The sequence below is a fragment of the Podarcis filfolensis genome (genome assembly GCF_964270895.1).
Source record: "Podarcis filfolensis genome assembly, chromosome: 1".
NCBI classification, from domain to species: Eukaryota; Metazoa; Chordata; class Lepidosauria; order Squamata; family Lacertidae; genus Podarcis; species Podarcis filfolensis.
The window spans coordinates 45,770,903-45,795,439 of record NC_139604.1 but is presented as its reverse complement, the minus strand read 5'-3'; the positions used below and the strand labels follow the sequence as shown (position 1 = coordinate 45,795,439).

The 24,537-nt window shown below is 40.9% G+C and overlaps 1 protein-coding gene across 9 annotated transcripts in view; it reads right to left on the bottom strand.

The window, feature by feature from the left end:
* SEMA5B (semaphorin 5B) overlaps positions 1-24,537 on the bottom strand; it is a 356,215-nt gene that overhangs the window by 231,015 nt on the left and 100,663 nt on the right. For all 9 annotated transcript variants that reach the window (XM_083584642.1, XM_083584641.1, XM_083584638.1 and 6 more), the window contains one exon: positions 14,200-14,260. The gene's annotated coding sequence lies outside the window, so the exon portion shown is untranslated. The remainder of the gene's footprint in view (positions 1-14,199; positions 14,261-24,537) is intronic.

Here is a 24,537-nt window from a genome sequence, read left to right as displayed (position 1 = left end):
GATGTCAAACCAGTGAACACTCTAGAGCTCAGGAAGACCTTGTTTTAAAACTTAACTGGAACAGAAGCCTCTCTTACAGTCCTTCCTGTCGTGGGGGACCCAATAACCTGGGAAGGCGGAGTCAGTCTAGGACCTAAGGATGCTAAAGTGCATAGCCCAGGCATAGGCAAACTCAGCCCTCCAGATGTTTTTAGGACTACAACTCCCATCATCCCTGACCACTGGTCCTGTTAGCAAGGGATGGTGGGAGTTGTAGTCCTAAAACATCTGGAGGGCCGAGTTTGCCTATGCCTGGCATAGCCAGATATTAGGTCTTCATGTGGGTCATACACTAAGGGCTCCCTGTGCAAGCCAGCCACAGCAACTCCTGACACTCTACTTACATGGCAATTAGAAACTTCCAGTCCTGGTTAGGAGTGAGCTACAGTTTGTTGATTCATCAGAGCCAACTACAATTTGTGATTGTCTGCAAACTGTGATTGTCAGATGAAGTGGCAAACTACAATTTGTAACAATATGGGATTGAAAGTTTCTGACTCCACACGAGGGGTGGATCAATGAATCAAGTGAAAGCTTCAGATCTCTCTTCTGCCCTGGAGGAGCAGAAAGCAGGGGGTAGCTGGCAAGCATGTCTCAATTAAGTTATAGCTTACAATCTAGTCTGAGCTTATGAATATAGTATTCATTTTGTCTGCTTCACACTCTTCTAGCCTGCTGGTACTATGCTCTCCTTAGGTGCAGCAACAGCCATCACTATTGTATGTCTATTTAGATACAGCACCAACTGTAATATGCAAAACCACTTTAAACTATGGTTTAAAATTCTGGTTTGTTGGTTAATAACAAACTATAGTTCATTAATTCAGTCAAGGAACAAAATGGCAGCTAAGTTTCCTTTACCACAATTTTGTGTGATGTCTAAATCAAGTACAGTGCTTTACATGTAGTGATGCTATAAAGGAACTGTATTTTGGGAAGTAATGAGATTATCTCAACATTGATCATCCTGGGCCTTTCAGAAATTAAATATGCATCTGGCCCAAATGCTGTTGCAAAAGGATGTTTTAATTGATAGTATGGTCCAGGCTGTATTTATCTTGCAGTTCCTTAAAGAGCTGTAGTGGATCTTGAAGATGTAATTAATGAAAAAGGCTTAAGGATGTCTATAACTGAAATTAAAACTCTGCTTTGCAAATATCAACAAAATAGCCACACTGTAAAAAGAATGAAAAGCAAGAAAGAAGCAGTTGTTAAATAAACGGTTCTCAAATGAGCTTTAATAAGAGATTCTAAGGGAGACTATATAGACTCACAGAATCGTAGAGTTGGAAGGTATCCCAAGGGTCATCTAGTCCAGCCCCCTGCTTAGCTTTGCAAATGTGCTAGCAGTTTTATTGCTGCACCAGCCCAACTCCCTTCCAATGTCACAGTGGCCTGGTGGCCTTAATTCTCAACCTCTTGCCGTAAAATGAAACTGCAGCAACTGTTTTAATTTTGTGCAACTAATCCCTGTAGCAAAGCCACCAATATGGTGAACTACACATCCGACATGATGCTCTTATGACCATGATCAACATTTGTCACTGCCATTCAGACCAGTAATTCTGAAAATCCCTGCTTTCTATTTCATGTGTAGTTTGTTTGTTTTTTATTTCAATATCAGGGATAGCCAATATGGTGCATTCCTAATGTTGCTAGACTACAGCTCCCATAATCCCTGTCCATTGGCCATGCTAGTCAATTCCTCCTTGAACAGCAAGGATTTGCTAGAATTTCCAAATGTTCAATTGTAATATTTCCCAAAACATTAACAAACATGTGCATAATGAACTATGAACCGCCACATACACTCTATACTGTCAATACGGCTCATACAAGTTTCTCAGCCTTAGCTACAAACTCTTATATAACTGGGGACAATCTAAGAATAATCTGTCAAGGCCACACTTGATGACAGATTAAAGGAGTATCATCCAGCCCAACCTCATCTTTGTTATAGAAGGATATGGGTAGAACTGTTTTCTGTGTTTCTGAAGCTGGAAGAGAATTTGGTCTGGGCTTCTACTCTGCAATTGCCAAACCTTTTAGGAGGGGCTGGCAGGGGGAAGAAGTCTGTGTTTCATTTTTCTTCGCAGATGCAAACGCATCTTTGTCGCACGGCAGCAAACCTTGCCGTTGTTTGTTCTTTGCCACCCAAAGTCTTTTCATGATTTCAGAGAAGGGCTTCCATCAAGGGACAGGCATTGTCTCCAGTTGTCAATATGTTTTGGCTCTAGCTGTGGAAGTGACCCCTGCTTCTACTCATCCTCTTCCCTACATTATCAGGGGAATTAGCTGCTGGTAGAGAAGAATAAAAAGCTAAAAGGAAAAGAGGGAAGTTGGCTTGCACAGCCTGGGATAAAGTAATTTTGTGTCAGCCTCCCTCTCTCACTCAGGATCTGGAAGCTGAATGCAACTCAGGGCTAGGAAACAGAATAAGCTCTTTGTTAGGAAAAGAATAACTAACTCCTCAATCTTTCCTGTTGGGAGATGCTTCTAAGGAGGAATGAACCTCTGCAGGGAGTTTATTATGTGTACATGAGAAGTGTGCCTCCTACTGAATAACAGTAGGGAACAGCTTTCTTCCTCTTACTCTGTTTCCCGCCCTTCCACTACCTATTCCTTCATTCCCCCAGGTCTGCCACCCCCACCCCCAGTGAAAAGCCTTACAATACAAAGGAACATTCAGGTAATTCGACTCAGAGTCACACAAAATTACACCCCACCCCCTTCCCTATAAACTAACAGTGTGTGGCCTGTGTTTCATTTGCAACTGTAAATGAAACAGGCCTACAACTGTGTTTATAATCCCCCTTAATTGAATTTCTGTGACAAAACCCAGAGACGGTGTTATTACCCTCAAGTTAGTACTAGCTGTGGTCTCCTGGGCAGTTAAAAAACAAAACAAAACAAAAATGCAGGGAAGTATTGACTATAACGAAGTTTTATTTTTGTATCAGTATCTTACACACACACACACACACACACAGAGAGAGAGAGAGAGAGAGAGAGAGAGGGGGGGGGGGAGAGTCTTGAAATAGTACCATATTTGTAGGATACAGAATATAAGCAAGAAGGGAAATGAGAGCAAGTACAGTGGTGCCCCGCAAGACGAATGCCTCGCAAAACGAAAAACGCGCAAGACGAAAGGGTTTTTCGGTTTTTGCGTCGCTTCACTAGACGATTTTCCCTATGGGCTTGCTTCGCAAAACGAAACGTCTTGCGAGTTCTTGTGAGTTTGTTTCCTTTTTCTTAAAGCCGCTAAGCCGTTAATAGACGCTAAGCCGCTAATAGCCGTGCTTCGCAAGACGAAAAAACCGCAAGACCAAGAGACTCGCGGAACAGATTAATTTCGTCTTGCGAGGCACCACTGTAGTTCATGCACGTGTCTGCAATAATATCTTATTCTGTGTCTTCCCACACTGGGCCAATTCACATTATAACTTTTACATGGCATATATTATGAAACCACCACATTTCATTTCATTTTTGCCACGTTCAACTGTGAGTTTTCGCATGTCCCATACTTCAGAAAATTGTCCACACAGCAGGAGGTAACCCATGACCTTGAGACATCATCACTCCCCCCCATCAACATGTGGCTGCTTCACCATGTAACCATCACACAGTATGCATTGTGTCAATAAGCACTTGGTTCAATAAGACATTACCATTCCCTTATTCCATTTAATTCAGTGGGAGAAGAAAAGGTCATTAAAGTGCAAAGTACAGAAAGCTAGTAATTCCCTAACAGGGGGTGGTCAAGCCACCAACAGCAGATATTAGAGTCCACTGCAAAAATAGTAATTAACACAGAATCTCTTTCTAGGTCAGAGCAGCATATTAACATTGCATCACGAGAGAGAGAGAAAGCAAACTTTTTAAGGTAGGCCCCCATAATACAGTGGTACCTCGGGTTACATATGCTTCAGGTTACACACTCCGCTAACCCAGAAATAGTGCTTCAGGTTAAGAACTTTGCTTCAGGATAAGAACAGAAATTGTGCAGCAGCGGCGCAGCGGCAGCAGGAGGCCCCATTAGCTAAAGTGGTGCTTCAGGTCAAGAACAGTTTCAGGTTAAGAACGGACCTCTGGAACGAATTAAGTACTTAACCCGAGGTACCACTGTATGGTATTTGGTGTATTTTAATGGCACCATCTGTACAAGATGGAAAGGCTTGGCAGAGGCAAGGCAAACTCAAGGCAAACTCGAAACAGTAAACTTGGATAGGCTTCTGTTTTGATTTAGGCTGCACACACAGCATACACCTAAAGCATATGGCTTCCCTAAAATAATTCTGGGAACTGTAGTTTGCCCCCTCACAGAACTACAATTCCCAGCACCCATAACAAGCCACAGCTCCCAGGATTCTTTTGGGAAAGCCATGTGCTTTAGATGTATGCTGTGTGTACGCAGACAAAGTTGGTCCAGTGTAAGTTTTCAGGGAGAAGCAGAGTAGAATATTCTGAAACTTTCATAAAGATGTATCTGCTGAAAATGTGCATTCCTGGACTTACAAACACACAGCTGCTTAACACTCACGGGGCTCTTCTTAAATCCAGCTCCCTTATGTGGAGGAGGAATGGTAATATATTCATAAACTACGTCAATCTGACTCACAATGCAGCAGAGTTTTAATGTCAGTACCATGCCACAGCTGAAATAGCCTACTTTTACTTGTACAAGGAAGAACTATTCCTATTGTTTATGGCATTGCTCTAAGAAAAGATCATATTATTTGAAACAGTGTCTGAAAACCGGAGCATTAAAAGAAGCCCCTTGTATTATGGAAATATAAAACACACTTTTGCAAGCTGATGAAAATATGTCCATAGAATTACTGAAAACATGTCCATAGAATTACATCATCTTAGATTATGGGATGCAATTGGAGTTTTAAACAGCAGTACCCAGGCCAATGGAGGAGTCACTGGCCCAAGCTTGTTAATTATAGGATTTGAAGTCCAAACAGCCTCTCCATCAAAGCTACACCATCAGGGGGCCAGCCCCAAGTTGTTTACCCACATTCATGTTGATTTTGGTCAATTACAAAATGGGTGGGTGGGTGGCAAGAGGTTTTCCAATTTGTTTCAAATTAGTGCATGCAACCCAGTGGTGTAATCATCTGCACATTCCCTGATTTGCCGTCCTGGCCCATGCTACATCGCTTGCCACATGTCCGTGATGTAATTAAGCCATGCATCAGTAATTAACATCACAACGTTTCAACTGTGGGATCTCACTGGATACATAACATCACCCTAAATTATTTATGGAAGTCCCTGCCAGCTGCAGATTCTGCAGAGCAGCTGTATCTCCTCAAAGCCAAGCAGCTAGACTGCGTGTACATTCGCTAGCATGAAAAGGAAGAACTAAAACACCTTGGCGAACCTTTAAACAGAGTAGTTTCTTTTGAGACTATTCTCACAGGAACATGGGACACTGCAATCTCTTGGGGGAGGGCCATAGCTCAGTGGTAGAGCATCTGCTTTGCATGCAGAAGGTCTAAGGTTCAATCCCCAGTATCTCCAATTAAGGCTGGAAAATATTCCCTGCCTGTCAGTGTTGACAATAATGAGCTAAGTGCACCAATGGTCTGCCTTGATATAAGGCAGTTTCCTCTATTTCTAATACTGTATTAAGAATCTCTAGCAGAAACTATAGCGTTTTAAATATATATATATATATATATATATATATATATATATATATATATATGAGAAAACATTCAACCAAAATATCTCATCTTTTTCTCAAATAAGAGCACAATATGTTTATGGAAAAATTCAGTTGGGGGGGTTCCAGGGGAGGGGGGTGGAAGTACTATACCTCTTTTCTTCCCTTTACACTCACTCCATGGTTCCAGCCGAAACTTCCAATTCAACAAAATGCATGTGGATCAGCCAGGGTTTTGCACAAGCAGCAATATTCATCATCAACATCTTGGGCAGCCCCCTTCTGTCTTTCACTCAGCTCTCTCTATTGGCTTAATTTACCCTCACTGAACTCAGCACAAACAAACATGAATGGTTGCACAGCATCATGTTGTCATCCCACTTACTGCATGAGTCCTAATTTCACAGGGAGCACCCGCATGACTAATCCAGGAAGAGAATGTAGTAATTAGAAGGAAAAACCAACGGAGAAGCAGCAACAGTTAGTGCAAATATAGAAGTCGGCAGGATTTAAAAAGGTAAACCCTCTCACAATTAAAGGTTTTGTTTTTTCATTGTTGTTTTAAACTACTACTACTGGTTCCCCCTCGAACATGAATTTAGACTAAAAAATAGGAACAGGAGAGCATTCAGGGAACTCTGGAGGATAACTTTGTAAGGCGAGAAACCCTCAACCAGCTGTTGAGCACAAAAAACACACCCTTCCAAAGAGCCAATTGGCAGGAGTTCCACTTCTCAAATAGGGCTGTGTGCACAACCCTTGCTGTTGGGCTGGGTTGGGGAACCATACATGGTGCAACCGATTCCCCATCCAGCTTTGGGGTACACAAGCCGAAGCCTGCATTCACATGCATATGGCCCACAGCCAGATCAGTGAGCATTCAAGCTATCTTTTCTAAGAAGCCTTCAATTGTCACTAAACTACTCAAAACTTTCTCCTACTTAGATCTTTTTACAGTGATTGCTTGCTCACACCTGTACGTGTGACATTGCTGATTAACTCGGAAAGCCTTCTCTTGCCAATTTCTCCATGAAATCACTCGGGGCTCACAGGTGATGGGCTGAGTTATCACTTTTCACCCAGCAGTTCTCAAAACATCTGCAGCTAAAGTGTAGTGGGGGGGGGGGGGGAGAGACCACATTTCTTTAGCTCATGGATGGAGAACAATATCCCAGGATATTGAAAAACTATTTGTAAAATGCAGCAACACTTTCCAGGGCTGGGCCAGCCCCAAAGCACAAAGCTAAGGTAGCTATTTACAGGGCTATAAAAATAAACAACTAGCTACCAAGGGGGTGGGAGACCAAATCTAGAAATTAAAAGAATGCTTAGTTCATATAAACATTTCTCCCAAAATGTCTGGCAAATGCACTAACTATTCCCAATGGAAATATCATCAATAAAACAGATATACTCTGTGTGTGTGTGTGTGTGTGTGTGTGTGTGTGAGAGAGAGAGAGAGAGAGAGAGAGAGAGAGAGAGAGAGAGAGAAAGCGCATGCCTGCACACACTCACAGGAATAAGTGGAGACTTTAGTCATCAGTTCTCTGATATCTTCTTTTGCACTTGTCACATTTAATTTCTTTTCCTACATTAAGTCACTTTCCCTTTCATTTAACAGTCTGTGCAACTTGCCAAAGAACTGCCAATGGACACCTCATTTTACAGAAGAATAGGCCAATTTTACCAATGAGGAAAGGCTTTTAATGTACCATGGAGACAGTACAATGAAGTGTGGTAATTTGCCTGTGTTAATGATGTTACTATGCACGGATTAGGAAAAACAAAATCTTGAGTGGTTTAATGGTACACAAACCTTGTATGGCCTGTTGCATCTGAAAACAGACAGCAGGAAAAATCTGTGTCCTGGGATGGCGCATAAAAGTGACTAAAAATAAGAATTTAATAGCAGAGTCACAGAGTAACAAGGCTACTAAAAGCTGATTCACACATTCATGTACATAATTCAACTTGCATCTGAAGTGTGAATTTTCTCCACAGAAAAGCATTATGCTATCTGTGCTGATGTCAAATGATATAGAAGCTCTAGCTGGGTTTGCTCTGCAACCGTAGTTGAAGAGAAAGAAAAATCAGCATTTGATGTAGCAGTAATCAAAGACTAAACATGCAGGTGTGAATTCACCGTACTCTAATGATCAAATATCACATAACGGCAGACCACAACATAATTAAAACTTAGGACTTTATATAAAAGTACTCCAGATGTGAAAATTTTCACTTATTTGTGTGATCCCTAAAAGATTACCAAAATGAGGGAAAATGTTCTTCTGTGGAGTGGATAGATAGAGAGGAATAGGGAGAACCCCCAGCAGAGTTAAAAAGTTACAAAAGCAGGGAGCAGTGTGATTTAGGCTGTTAAAGCTTTTAATAGCACATTTAGCCCATTACCAGAGCTTGCCTGATCCTACCCTTCTTAGCACTGAACAGACCACACATCTTAGTAAGTTTAAAATGTTTTACTTACAATGTTCCAAAGGTTAGCTTCATGCATTTATCCATGCAACAGAAAGTAAACACAGGCAAAAAACTTGGGAAACAAAATATAGTGAAATACCTCCAAGTATGTAGTCTGAGCTAAAAGCAAGCAAGCACATTACATGGTGAAAGAAAATGAACAAAGGAGGAAACTTAACTTCCTTCCTTCTAGGTGAGTGGCACGACCTAGCTGAGTCTAGGAATACAATTCTATGCTCTTAACCCCTTCATGCATTAACTAGCCCTAAGCTTGCTACTTGTGTTTCACGACAACTTCCCACAGTTTCCTCACAGAGGGCAAAGTATTTTTTTTTAAGTACCCCCCCCCCCAGTTTTGGCTCAGCCCTCAGCTGCATAACTTAAGGGGGGGGGGAGAATACTTGATGTCACCTACATCCCTGTTTAGTTCAAAAACCTATTGCTGACTTTTGTCCACAACAGCCAGCAACATCTGCACTGCAGACTGCTTCTAAAGCTTCATCAATATCAGAAAAAGTCATTTTTCACAGCTTTGATTCTTCTGAGACAATAGGACAGTGCCTAAAAATGCAGGGATGTGATTTGGCTCCAGCAATTGTCTCTCTCTCTCAAAAAAAAAGCTCCCTTAAAAACTAAACATCTGTGAATAGAAACAGCATTTTCTTTCCAATAAGCAAGTTTGGCACTATTTCTTTTTTAAAAAATCATAATTTTATCATCAGGGTTTATCATCTACTCCCATTGTGTGTGTGTAAATGTATAGCTACACAACTCACTGAAGATGTAGTTCAAACCCATGTACGACACATCTCAAATAAACACTGAAATGTTTAGGATAGAATAGGATTTCCTTGATTCTTGCTTTAAAAATACATCTTGGAAATAATGAGTAGTCTTCAATTCCTCCAAATCTTTAGAACCTCATAAAATATTATCCAATGAATACTCTTCTAGTAAACGGCATAGAGTTGACCTTTCAAGTAAATATATTTTAAGAATTCTTACTGGTAGTATAAAAAGTATTCTGATGGGCTGTTATAGGTCAGTTATAACTCAGCAGATGTTAGTGAACTAACGGCCAATTCACACATTCAATTTATAGGATGGGGATATTATGGCACAAAAAGATCCTCAAAATAGCTGCTCTACAGTTCCAAGGATCAACTAGAGTTATTTGTATGGCACTGGTTCCCATATAGTTCTATCTATGTTAGCCATTTGGGACGCGGGTGGCGCTGAGTGTAAACCACTGAGCCTTGGGCTTGCTGATCAGAAGGTTGGCGGTTCGAATCCCTGCGATGGGGTGAGCTCCTGTTGTTCGGTCCCAGCTCCTGCCAACCTAGCAGTTCGAAAGCACCTCAAAGTGCAAGTAGATAAATAGGTACCGCTCCGGCAGGAAGGTAAATGGCGTTTCCGTGCACTGCTCTGGATCGCCAGAAGCGGCTTAATCATGCTGGCCACATGACCCAGAAGCTGTACGCCGGCTCCCTCAGCCAATAAAGCGAGATGAGAACCGCAACCCCAGAGTCGTTCGCAACTGAACTTAATTGTCAGGGGTCCTTTACCTTTAGATTTTTATGTTAGCCATGCCAATGTAATTCTGATTTAATCTGTAGTTTCTGGTACAAATTTATCTGAAGGAGGAAAACATACTTTCCAAAAACAGCAACATATTATATTGTGATCCCTACCATTTCATTCCTCTTCCTCCTTTACCATGAATAAACCACAACCAAGTCTACTATTTTATTAATAATTTTTTCCCATACAATGTGGTACTGAAAACCAGAAATGGGTTTCTGCAAGAAAAAGGCCCAAACTTTACTTGTTTTGATTCCACAGGGCAAATAATTTTTGTGCTTTTAAAAATGTTTTGAGTGCATAATCTTTAAAATACCCATCAGGGAAATGAGCCATAGGGTGTGTTTAATGAATATTCATTTAGAAGCTTGTATTTTGTTTAAGTAATCACACATACAGATTAAAAGATAATTGTGATACAGATGGAACAGTAGATATCAATTTAGCAAATGTTGTAATTACCTCAGTTGTTGTTTTTTTTAGGAAGTAGGTGTCAGAGAATGATGATTGTGGATCAAATTCTGTGCATATACGATGAGTTGTATTCAGTGGTGTCCTTCTGCTGGTGAAAAACTCTTTGATCCAGCAGAGGCTCCCATCAGCAGAACCGGGAGGGAGACTATTTTAGCCAATTCACCTCCGCATTGGAAGCCTACCACACCACTTTCCATGCTGTCCCACAACCCTGAAGTACAGGCTGAAGGTGGGGAGGTGCAGGTGTAGAATGAATATGCAAAACGTCACCTTCCTTCCTGGATCCAATGATGGAAGTCACATTGGACTGAAGGGTTTTCCATCACCACACAAATAGCATTGGATAAAACCCTAAATTCTTACCTCCTTCTGCTATTCTATTATACAGCAGAGTTTTCTATATCTCAGTGTTCTGCGAAACATTCAAAACACTCCAACCACCTCTGTTTATCAAAAAACAAACAAACCCAACCCTGTATTTTATGTGTTTCCATGGACATGGAGATATGTGGGGCATAAATATGGATAACTAATGTCTGGAAAGTTTGGGAGAACCATCATCACAACGTTTTAAAATGTCGCTGTAAGCTTGACTTGCAAAATCCTGCCCTTGTTGGCCACAGACTCATGTCCATGCCAACATGAAGTTGCTTTTAGCCCCACCACTGAAAATGTTCTACATGTTTGTATTTCTGGCTTTTACCTCACAAAAACTGCAAGTAATTGTGTTATTCCTTATATCTCAGCATTACTCTCAGGAGAACCCAGAGCAGCTAACAGCAAAGACACAGTATTAAAAACAAAATAAAAGTACATCAGAAGTGAGCATTAAATACAAGTCCAAAGAAAAAGACAAATGATGTCACTCTTATTGTGCTCCATAGGCCTGTTTGAACAAATAGTACTGAGTTGCCATCTGGACAGATATAATGTGGGGGATAGTCTGATCTCAGTAGTGAAGGATTTCCACAGCTGTGACACTGTCATTGAGAATTACTCTTTTTCTTCTTTCAAAATTATTGTAATCTCCAATAACTGAAGAAACTGAGTATCCAACTAAGTAATACTCAGGATAGATGCACTGAACTCAAAGGACATAACTTCATTGATTTCAATGAGTGGATATAATTAACACTGAATATCATAGAGTCAAGATGAATGTGCGTCATATGGTGTAAGATACTGATTCAGACAGGAGCAGCCAAATTACTGTGTGCTGAGAGTGACTACAAAATAAGCCCAATCTTCCCACGCACATGGCTTCTGAAGCGATCAAGGCCTAAAAAATCACTTCTTCCCTGGATGTAGACAATAGGCACTCTTACAAGTGAAGCATCTGCAAGTTCATGACTTCAGTTTCTACTTAACTGTGGAAGTGGCTGAGGAATTAGTGTATTACTCTGGGGAGACAATAAAAATCAACACAAGGTCTGAAATGCTGGCAAAAGGATTCAATTACAGCATTATTTGTATTTCCAGTTCTCCCCCTATTGTGTTCTTTCCTTGTGACTTTTCCCAAAGTCTCCCTTAAGCAAAATAGTCTCACCCATTGATTAAAGCACAATTTTCAATGGGCCAGTGATTGAGTTATCTGATAGCTCCTGATGAAAGCCATCAACTGGGACTGAAATAAAAGGTGGAATCGATGGGTTTTTCATTACAAGATATTGACTGTACTGAGTTCCTGAATGAACTAAATAGAGATCCAATGAGTACATTAAGTAAGCAGCACAGTAAAACACACTGGGGGATAAACTGACTAAAATATATAATCAACCATTTAATTCATGCATATTAATTGGAGAGGTGGTGATTTATTAATTGGTTATCTAAACGGATAGCCCCACCTACATTCCAAAAGCCAAGAGTAGGTAACGACAAATTAAACATGTCACATTCAATTAAAATTTAACAAACCAATGAGAAACCCAAACTACATTCAAAACTAAACCAAATATCAAAGTCTTAATATATATCCAAGCTTTGGATTACATAAAACTCAAAGGACAGCCCTTAGATATCACTGAGCAGCCATGTAAGTATTCTTGACCCTACCTGACTTAATGAGGCACTTGCTATAAATGGCAGCATTAATTAAATCCTACTCAATTTCTATAATGTAGTAGTGAGGCATCTTGCTGCAACTCAATTTTTCTGAAATCACAAACAACCTGGGCAGGTGGGTGGGAATGCATCCCATTGTAGCCACTGGTGTACACTGGTGTCAAAGAACCAGAAGAGGTGAATATCATTGGTTCTAATCCTCAGGCTCTGCTGCCTTGGTAACATGTGGAAAGAGAGAAAGAGTGAGCAGAAAAACAAGTGGCATAAGAGGAATGTCAGAGACAGAGAATATTGAAGGAAGCTGAGAAATGGGTGGAGTCAGAGATGAGATGATGATGATGATGATGATGATGATGATGATGATGATAATGTATTTATACCCCATCCAATTGTTTTATTATTATTATTATTATTAAATTGTATTATTATTATTATTATTATTATTATTATTATTATTAATACCCCGCCCATCTGGCTGGGTTTCCCCAGCCACTCTGGGTGGCTCCCAATAGAATACTAAAACCACGATAAATATATCAAACATTAAAAACTTAGGTCTTTCAGGATCAGTGTTATGTGGTCTCGGTGGCCACTCCCAGTCACCAGTCTAGCTGCCGCATTATGGATTAGTTGTAGTTTCCGAGTCACCTTCACGTAGAGTACACTGCAGGACTCCAAGTGGGAGATAACTAGGGCATGCACCACTCTGGTGAGACAGTCCACGGGCAGGTAGGGTCTCAGCCTGCGTACCAGATAAAGCTGGTAGACAGCTGCCCTGGAAACAGAACTGACCTGTGTCTCCATGGACAGCTGTGAGTCCCGAATGACTCCCAGGCTGTGTACCTGGTCCTTCAGGGGCACAGTTACCCCATTCAGGACCAGGGAGTTCTCCACACCTGCCCACCCACTGTCCCCCAAAAACAGTACTTCTGTCTTGTCAGGATTCAACCTTAATCTGTTAGCCACCATCCATCCTCCAACCAACCGCCTCCAGACACTCACACAGGACCTTCACTGCCTTCACTGGTTCCGATTTAAAAGGGATGAAACTGAAGAAAGAACATGCCTGATACTCTGTTCACATACAATCCATGATTTGGGTCCTCATCATCTATTTAATAACTGTGCATGAACCTTGGGAAGAGTTAGTCATTTGGATACATTGATCACATGACTATGCCCTTTACCGCTAGATATCATGTGGTCATCCAAAAATTTCACTGCCTATCACTGGTTCCAAACAGAGCCTTTTAATTGTATGCAAGATTGTGCCAGAGAGTAAGTAGGAAGGTGTGAGACACAACGAACAGGGCCAGCCCTACAATTAAGCAATAAGGAGACTGCTTCAGGTGGCAAATGCTGAGAGACAGCATGTGTTCCTTTCTTTGGGAGGATACAGCTATATGTACAACACAACCTGCTCTACACCCCCATAACTAACCTGCTGTCCTCAGATACGACAGCCAATCTAAGCAACTTCTATATGTGGAATATTAGAACAGTGGGGGTGGAGAGAGAGAAGAGATCTTGTCTGCCTCAGGCAGCCCCTTACAACGAAGCATATGAGACATCTACAGCTAAACTGAAACCAAAGAGATTTCTGTGCTAATCCCTCCCAGTTCACACAATAGCAGACCTAGGAGGATGTGTTTATGAATGACACAATACAAAGCACAAACTTTACTCTCCCCACCCCCCATGAATGAGATGCTCTTTTTTGGGTTCTTTTCCACTGCTTCAGGTTTCTTGCTGTAACAGCAAACCATCTGTGGAAGAAACTACCATCTAGACAGAGCCTAAGTCAAAGGATTTGGAAACAAAAGTCCAAATCTAGAAAGGGTGTCATTACAGTTTTAAAAATAGAAAACTGGTTTTCTCAAAATACTCACTGTCTTTGCATCACTAGCATGTCATTTCGAGGTCCGTGCTCTCTTGTAATCCTGTTGCAACCTGCAAGAAAAGAAAAGCACAACGAAAATAAAGAATGCTAAAAATAGCAGAACAGAGTAAAAATGTAATGGATGTTATGTCATTCTCCTCCAACATTTAGCAAATGGAAACAGAGACACAATTCTATTCTGAAAGCTTAGCCATTCTTCAATCAACTGTCTCTTCCTGATGGTGTGTTGCATGGTGTCTTGGCGCTGAAGCATGCCAAACCGTCTACAGCCAAGATGTCTCCACCTTTGACGCACAAGTTTAATCTCAGAGCGGATGAAGCTGGAACTTGGGAAAATGACAACTCTACTGCAAAAAATGCACACAACAACATGCTTTTAATAAGGCACCCCCCCTCAAAAAAAACCTCAAAAGCAAATTTCTTTTGTACCAGAGACAAGTATTGGAAAATACTAGGTTCCTGGTAAACAGGGGGAATGTCTTGGAATTTATAAATCACAGATACACAATAAAAGGCAGTTATCTGTGAGTTTCTAGGAATTTTCCCTTTCTCTAGTAAAGTATTTCCAGACACACATTTCCAATCCTACATTAATTTTGCTTTGACTTCAGACACATCCAACACTAGGCAACTTCACAGACTAGGGAAAACACAGTAGAACTTCCTCTATCACTGTGTCTATGTTCTTCCTTCTCCTCTCTAAGGGTTCAACAGAGATAGTTACCATGAGATAATGATCCCTGCCTATAAGAACTCTTGCAGACCTTGGGTCACTGTGTTTCAGTATGGAACTATAAAATCCACAACCCTACATACTAAATTTCCTAGGATGCAAGAGACTTTATATCACACACTGCAGACTGTTGTTTGAACAAATAAATAAAAGGTGGGGACCCTGTGGCCTTCCAGATGTTGCGGGGCGGTTACATCTCAAACCACCCCCATTTTATGGCCATTGTTGGTGGGGCTAAAGGGAGTTGAGAGGCCAACATCATATAGAGGGCCACTCACTCCCCCAGCCCCGATAAAATGTGAGTTCTGGGATTCTTATCTGAAGGACTGTGCAGAACATTCTGTAAGAAATAAGCTCAATTCATTTGGAAGCTTGCTGTTCTAGCTTTTGGCCAACATGTTACTTGCTGGAAAGTTTCTAGCACACATCAAACTGTGGTTACGTGTCGTGGTTTGTTCTGCAGAAAAATACAAATTAGTTAACATGCACATTCATTCTCAACATCTAATTCTTAGAGAGTTATCTTCCTCCACACAGGAAACAGAAACATATGTGACCTTTGTATTGTATCCAACTCAACCAAACACAGCTCATTTAGAATTTCATCGCGTTCTCAACGGTGATTCAAAGCACTTGGCAAATAATCTTAAGGAATAAACAAATCTGAGAAAAATGTGAAACTCTCTGATGACCATTCAAGGAGCAAACACAGCCTGCATTGCAGCTCAGTTTACCAAGGGTCTCCAATTTTTCAAATGAGATTGTACTTGGAGAACAGAGTATTAGAATCCAGGTTGGGTTGGGATAGTACATCTGAATGTTGCCCCACACCAAAAATTCCCTGTCTACAGAAAGCTTGCTTTAGGAAAAGAAAGGTTCTAGCCTAGGCTGGTCTCCAGTGTGCTATTTTTCTATGAACAGGTTTTGTTTTGGTTTTCTTTACACAGGGGAACTTTTAGAATGTAAAATTTTCCACCTGCACTTTAAGCCATCACATGATTCTGCTGACTCTTTGATATGGATACAAGCCTGAAGTGCAGAGAAGCTGCTGTAATTTTCTGTGAGTCTATAATTGTGCTTGATCTCTCAGGCAGTTTACCTACCACAAGGTGCTCACATCAATAGAACTGTACAATGTGAACAAAACAAACTTGCAGTTAAAATAATTCATATACAAAGCAGATAGCACCTAGATATGGGCGTATGTAAGCTTCCTGAGAACAAAAACTGCAGAACTAGGATAGCAAATGTATCTTGGGCAACTCCTCCATCCACAGATCCCCCAAACAGGGAGAAGGCCCACTTTGTACACAGGCAATTTGAACTTTAATCACCTTGAATTACGCTTGACAGCAAAAATGTGTCTGTTAATGAGCATTACTTTTGTGGACCATTCTTCTCCCAAAAAAATGTTTCTTGTTCATTTCTGCAGCAGTTTAAGCTTCACATCAGTTTTCAAACATAGCCCTGTGTGGAATACAAGACATTAATAAATCCTGGAGCCTTCAGTCTTTACAGAGTCAATGTCTACCTTCCAACCAGAGTCTGCAACATACAACCTACTTTTAATTTTGAAACCATACACCTCCTTCCAGCAACTCCTGCAGCCAAGCCGCTGCCAAATGCATTCCTCTGCTTTACTTTGGATCATATCAACAAGACCAAGAGGGAGATCTTGTCCTCTGAGCAGCCCAGGGCCTCCATATACACACCCCAGGTTTGCACCCCAGAGACCTCCCTTTGGTGTTGCTAACTCAGCAAAAACAACGTGGGAGGCAGCAGTATGAGTTACCAGACTCTGGATCCACAGCAGGTCCATCGTCTCTTGAGGCACACAGATGCTAACAGCAACCAACAACAACAACATGCCCACTTTCAGCATTTTTCTAGGGTGTCTTCAGGAAAGCTGGGATTGCTGAAGGTCCTCCTCTGCCCTGGGTTAGCCCAGGGCAAAGCAGCCAAAGGAACATAGCGTAATCCAAGGCAGGCAGAAAGTAAAGTTCCAAAAGCAATGATCGAAGTTCAAGAAGTCCAGAAGAAGCAGGTAGAGGAATCCAAGATGAACATGAGGTCACATTCCAAATGTGCAAGGAAAGAGGGCAGAAGCTTACTCTGGCAGGAACATCTCACATTAAGAGAAGTTGCTCATAAAATAGGCTACAAGGTGACCCTCATATATTGTTTACTTGTGGCCCTCCAGATATCACATAAGTGTAACTCCTGCCATCCTTGCCTGGGATAGATGAGAGATGAAGTCCAGAACACCTGGAGACCACAAATTTTCCTCCTCTGCTTAAGGCCTGGTGGAATTAATTGGCCCATGGACCCATGAGTAGCTCAGTCAAACAGCAATACTTGGATTACAGCCAAGCAGCACCTTTGAGAAATGTAGCTCAGTGTGTCAGGTGATATACAAAGTGTTGAAGGTAGGTGCTGAAAGCCCCTGTTGAAACACACATGTGCACCAGAGTCTTCCATAGGTTCTGGGTCTTTTCTTTTGAAAGCTCTACAAACTAACAGCTATAGAAGACAGACAGACAAGAGACACTGAGACTCTGATGTATTATTATTAAACATTTATAATATGGAAATTCCCCAACAGTCATACATCCTACTCCTACTTCTCCTAGTACTATGCCAACTAAGTAAATTATTTTACTTAAATGTGACAGTTTCTGGCTTGAAACATCAAAAGACATACCAGATAAGAAAAGGATAAGTAGAGGATGAGAAAGAAACAAGGGATGAATTCACTGAAATTATTCAGTGGTTTAGCATTAATTGGTTTGGGACACAACATTTAGGCGAACAGCAATGAACTATTTCCAAAGTAACAGATTGTAACACTCCTACTAAAGTAGAATAATCCCTTACCCCACGCACAGCTTCTCTCTGTTACTATTTGAATATTGAATAATCGTGAAGTGCCACTGAATTCAAGAACATCATCTGGCTCGGTGACTTTTTGCTTTCTGGTTAGAGAAAAGGAGAAGCTTCAAGCAAAAAACAAGTAAAAAAAACTATGGCAACATATGGCTCCGAAAATCTCAGTCGTGATCTCTGCCCACCCCTAAAGCAAACTAAGGCCCCAGAAACAGGAAAAAGTGCACTGCTTTCAAGAAAAAGCGCAATTCAGAGTGGTTTTATATGTCTGGTTTTTATGTCCATCTCAAAGAGAACACTTGTGCAGAGAAAGACCATGGCTATTTTGGCAACATAGCTCTAGTTAGAGCACTCTCCCTAATGGGTATGTTTTGCAGCCATACACTCATGGGTGCTTCAAAGATGAATCTCATTTCATTTCTTCATAGAGCTACCAGCTTGGTGGATCAATGGAATCCTTGCACATAGTGTATCTTGATTTCAGTAAGGCTTCTGACCATGTCCCCCAATATATTCTTGCCGAGAAGCTAGTAAAATGTGGGCAGGACAAGGTCACTTAGGTGGATTTGTAGTTGGTTGACTGAACCAGCTGAGAATGCCAGTGAGAACCAGTGAGAATGCTTACTAACAGTTCCTCATCATTCTGGAAAAAGTGACACATGGGGGACCACAGAGTTCTGACCTGGGCCAGCAGTTGTTCAACATCTTTATCAATGACTTAGATGAAGGTATTGAGGGGATGCTCTTCAAATTTGCGGATGATACCCAACGGGGAAGGGTGGGCAATGTCATCGAAGACAGAATCGTGATTCAAGATGACTTTAACAGATTGGAGAACTGGGCCCTAACTCCCAAAATCATATAAGGACTAATGTAAAGTTCTGCATCTAGGCAAGAATAACCAGGTGCACAAATATAAGATATGGGGGGGGGGGGGGAACCTGGCTTGCCAGTAGTATATGTGAAAAAGATCCAAGGGTCTTAGTAGACCACAAGTTTAACATCAGCCAGTGTGATGAAGCTGCAAAAAAGCTAATGATATTTTAGGATGCATCAACAGAAGTGTAGAGTCCAGATCAAGGGAAGGAATAGTACCACTCTATTTTGCCTTGGTGACACCACACCCGAGTCCTGTGTCCAGTTCTAGACGCCACAATTTAAGGATGATATTGACAAGCTGGAATGTGTGCAGACGAGGGCAACCAAGATGACCAAGCGTCTGGAAACCAAGCCTTATGAGGAACGCTCGAAGGAATTGAGTATGTTTAACCTGGAAAAGAGGAGATATCCTAAAGGTCTGTCACATGAAGGGCTGAGCAAGCTTCTTTTCTCCTGTTCCGGAGACAAGGACCCAAATCAATGGCTTCAAGTTACAGTAAAGGAGATTCCGACTAAACATCAGAAAAAACTTTGTGACGTGTGCCTTCAACCAGAAAGGCTTCATAGGCCATGTTGTATTAATATTTAAGCAACTGGTAACAACCAGCAAATCCTGGCAAGCATCTGGAAAACCTATTGATTTTTCTCAAGCACCACCAAAACATTATTGGACCTGTTTTGCTGCTTTTGTGCCATCAATTGTTATAGACGCTTTTCTAATGAGTTGTATATGTTATTTGATCTTTTGAATTTCCTTTTATGGCTTTTTTGTCACCTCTTTGAAGCTATGCGGTGGGAGAAAAATCACAAAGATAAAGAAATATGCAAATGAGACGGTGTTATTTCCCCTCCCCCTCCCCACCAAAGCAGTAATGTTCCATTTTACACTGGGAGCTAAGTCACCTTCCTTATGAACTCTACGGCACTTTTCATGAATTGGATGGGCATCTTTGCATAAAACATAAGTTGACACAAGGCCTTGCTTTCTAGCCCGCGTATCTGAGACAGTTCCTTAGATACCAGTGAAAGCCCAAAGACAGGTCTTGGCTCCCCAAACCCCTTTCTTTGTAACACTTTTACACAAAGCAAGAAAGACGCTTTTGCAACAAAAGTGATGAGAAATGGAAAAAATATTGTCGTCGTGCTGGGTAACACGCCAAACCATCTGGAGACAAAGTCATATAAGGGGGCCAGGGGGGTGAAGGGGGGGAGAGAGAAAGCCTGCTACTTATTAGGCAGCCAGCTTAAAACTGATGATGTGATTGAATGAGATCCAAGGTTGTTGTCTTCCCATAAATCACACTCATGTTATACTTGGCTAGAACGGATGTGGTAAACTTGGGGAGAGCCCTTTTCTTCAGCACACTCAATTACGGGAACAATAAAAATACCACTGAGGCAAACCTATTTGGAGAGCAAATACAATCTGCCAGCAGCTCTGAAATAAATAAATAACTCATCCACAAAAATAGGAATGCAAGCAGACACCCAGTTCTAAAATGATAATTTCTCTCTCTCTCTTTCTCTCTCTTGCTTTGCCTTTTCTTAAATGCATCCTTGGTTAAGTGTTAATTTGTTTCTCCTTGTGGGTGTTTGATGTTGTGAGAATTAAAACCCAAAATATGATTATGCGTAAATTAACTAGTCTGACATGCCAAAGGTGATCAGATGAGGCAGTTGATGTGTAAAATGTGTGTGTGTATTATGAGTAATAACAATAATAGAAAAATTGTCCTGTCAAATCAGGCATAGCCGTAATAACAAGCCAATGCATACGACAGTAAAAACTGTCATTTCCACAGCTATTAATGTAAATTGAACATTGGTAGCAGACACTGGCAAAGGGAGATAAATCACGCTTAGTTATATTTCAAAATATAAGTGTCAGAGAACTCCTTTACCCCCCACCTTCTTCTCTCATTAGGAACCTTCCCCCTGTCAAACAGTTCCACGTTGATTCTGTCACTTCTGCAGTAGAGAACTCCCTGATGAACTGATTAAGTGACAATTTCATACTACTAAACATGGCTAATCTGTGCAAAAGAGCGATGAAAAGGAATCGCACAACCAAAACAATTCTTCTATTAATGTGAAACACAACTGATAAGATTTTTTTGGCCATTTTTGAGGAACACAGTTTCGCAAGGGAGGCTATGCGGCATGTAGCCAAGTTATGCAAGAGGATGCTGTGTAAAACCAATCCCCCCACATCCAATTAGAAGCAAGGGCACAATAAAAACATCACAGAAGACAATAAATGCTGTGACTGATCAGAAAACTCACCCTAGTCACTAGTTAAGTTTTTGGTAAGATTTATTTTACCTCACGCTCATAAACCAGGTTCTTTTATTTGTGGCTAGGGCAGAGCTGAAATGGGGAGAGGGCTTGCTCCTCCATCAGACCCATTCGCTACAAATATCTTCCTAAGACCCCTTTTCCTGTCCTAAAAGGGACAACCTTCATCTTTCCAAATCAATACCTTCCATGGGCATTCACTATAATTCCAATAACCTGGTTGCCCTACGCCTCCTTGGAGAAACTAGCAACCAGTCAGCTAGCTGGCTAATCTACTCAAAAAGCTCAGCAAGGGCATATTTTAGAATGTAGAATGATCAACAGTTGCATTAATAGTAGGTCAGGTGCCAAGGTGCTTGGTGGTCATGGCTCCATCTTGCTAGCAGTCTTGCCTAAAAACCCCAGTCCTTGAATCATTTCACAGCCAACGCGTTTGCTTTCTTTAAAGGGGCGGGGGGAGGCAGGACCACGCTCCTTTCATATTATGTCTTACTGTGAAGGGAAAGGTGTTTTGGGAGAAACTTACAATAACCAATATTATGTTAATTTTTATGATGAACAACTTTGTTTCATTAATTTTTTTATTACCGCTATGGATTGTAGGAAAGTTGTACCGAGTAGCCATCCCCCCCATGTCCAAAAAAGTAACATTTCCGTTACAAGGAATAAAAAACCCATAAATTTCATTCTTTGTCAAGAAAGAGCATGTCTTTGCAATAATTATCAACATAAAAAACTCTGGGTTCCATCATACCCGCACGCTGAAAATTGAGGTTTTCTAAACCTATGTTTTCCAAAAAAGTACATTTATTAAAAAAAATTAGGCATTTATAAAATCTTTTGAGTGCTGGTGTATTTTTTCCTGAAATCCTCATCCTCTTATTGAGCTCTGTGTAAAATTTCAAAGAGATCTCATACTTGGTTATTGAGAGAAAAAAATAAAATGTACATGTGCCGAGGGTCTTAAGAGGGACAGGCAACACAGATTTCACGAAACTTTGGAGTGCTATAAAATTAAAACCATTTGAGACAGAGGGAAAGAACTTAAGAGGGTTTCTTTCAACCATAAGGGAAGGGTGTACACTAAATTTCATCAAATTCTGAGACGGTGGGTGACATGACCATGTTGACATGACCCAGCATATTGCCACCTCATGTAGCTGCCTTACTTTGCCTATTGGTAGGGCTGAAAATCTGAAGAAGAAAAGGTGAAACAATATTAATCCTGCAGAGAAAATTCAGGCTGTTAGGTTAATCAGTGCTACCCATCTTTCAAACAATATAAAGCAGTATAACTTTCAAAAGCAGCGGCTCACCTGATTTTTTTTGAGAACAAAAACTGTCTATCAGGAATCAAGAAGTAAGTAAACATTTGGAAAGCATTCCTCAGAGAGCAGAGGTTTTTAGATTTGAGTCACAGGATCCATTGAAAAGAAAAATTGCTTCTGTGCATTGGGACGATGCTTTCCCTTCTGAGAACTTTATAAGAAGAAATGAATGGAGATAATCTCTTTACAAGATGTATCCATATGGTAATTCATTACTAGGGATGAATGTTTGTTAGGCTGTTTTTCTTAAAAAAAAATACTTCAAGGTAGTTCTGAAAGTGAGAATAGGGGTCAATACAAAATAACCTACATGGCAAATTGCTCTCCTTGTGCTTGCATGAAAACAATAGGATTCAAAAGAAAATGAGTCACTTCAAGCATTATATCTCATGTTGTACATTTAGTAACATTAAAGTGTGGATTCAAAAAGAGCAAGCACAAAAACATCTTGTGTAGTTGCACTCATTAAGGAATCAGGACTGGCTACAACTTTCTGTTGAGCGTATACTGGTAGTCAGATTCATATTGGCAGCCATATAATGTATGAAACATTCTGTAGAAATACCAGGCAACGTAAGAATCTGCCTTATACCAAGGCAGAACACTCAGCATTGTCTACTACACTGACTGGCAGCACCTCTCCAAGCTTTCAGACAGACTTCTCTCCCAGACCTACTTGGAGATGGCAGGGGCTGAACCAAGGACCATTGCATACAAACCAGTTACTCTTCCACTAAGCTATCATGAGACCAAATATCAGATCTATCCAGGCCCCAGCAGTTCTGTATATTTAAGTGGAAATACATAACTGTGGAGCAGCTTTAGTCATTCACTGCCTGCTTTGAACAATAAGGGGATGGGGGAAGACACATGCATTATGTCTTCAAAGAGGACTAAGGCTATCCATGGTGCTACACGGTGAGCAAAATAATTATTATGCTCATAAGAGATGAGGCACTAAGACAAAGAACCAAAATCCCAGTTCATAGGCTTACCAAGACTGGTAGAACAGCAGGCACCTATGCCTCCCTTATAACACACACACACACACACACACACACACACACACACACACACACACACACAGGATGTGACATAGATGCTTCATACAAAGACCGATTTTAACTCCAGGGTGGGAGAATGTAGCTCAGCTGCCGGAAGTTTTAGAAACTCTGCTTTGCACCATGTTTTCCCCAAGATGTCAACTCGTAAGTTAGAGATAGTAATAATAATAAACTGAACTTGACAGGCAAAACGAATCCCTCTCAATAAAGATATTAGTGTATTTGGATAACCATCAAGGAGGGCCCTTACTTTATGCTGAGCAAAGCTAAAGCTTGCTTTTCAAAGGAAAGGGGGGAGGAAGAATGATATTTCACTCACAAAGTTGTGGAGGAGAAAGAAAATGAAAGCCAAGAAGGTTTGAAGTGTGAGAAATTCTGTGACAATTTCAGTGGGACTATTTAGACAAGACTGAGGATTTGCAGTACTGGACCTTCATTTTGTGCTCTTGATAGGTTTACCTTTCAGGGCTCCAAGCCAGAATTCTGCAGGGACAGTTGCCTGGCTTCAGATTCTATTGGTTAGATTAATCTGCAATAGAGTTTAAATGCACTGTAACACTAAATCAAGAATTACAAGAAGCCCTCCTCCCTGGAGCCCAAGCTTTTTCATTTCCTTTCCTAAAGCGATCCAAGTTTGTCCAACTTACAAGATAAAGTTGATTCAATTAGATGGAAGAATAGTTTGGGAAGGCAGGAGTTCTGTCATCTCCTGAAAACAGACTTCCTTTTGCACCTTCAATTAATAATACATGCATTTTGCCACAAGCTGTTTGGGATTTGCGTGCTTTATTCTGATTGCAGCATTTGGATTTCTGCAAAATGTGAAATACTTATTCTCAAAGGTCAAGCAGCAAAAGAAAAAATGCATTATATAAAAATGGGACACAACTAGAAACCCCATGAAGGAGAGGCAGCTGTGCAAAATAGAGGTTCTACCTCATAACTACTCATTCCAGTGCCATAAAATAATAAAAGTAAAATCAGACCATATCCGAAGAACTTTTGCAGCCATCGGGAGCGCCTAAGGTTTCTCTACTGTTGCAACAAAATATCAGCCGTGGGTCAGTTACTATGAGAGGGACTTTATAAACATGAGCTAAACAATCCACAAATAGCAGCCTTTGTCCTAGCAAATTTCACTTCCC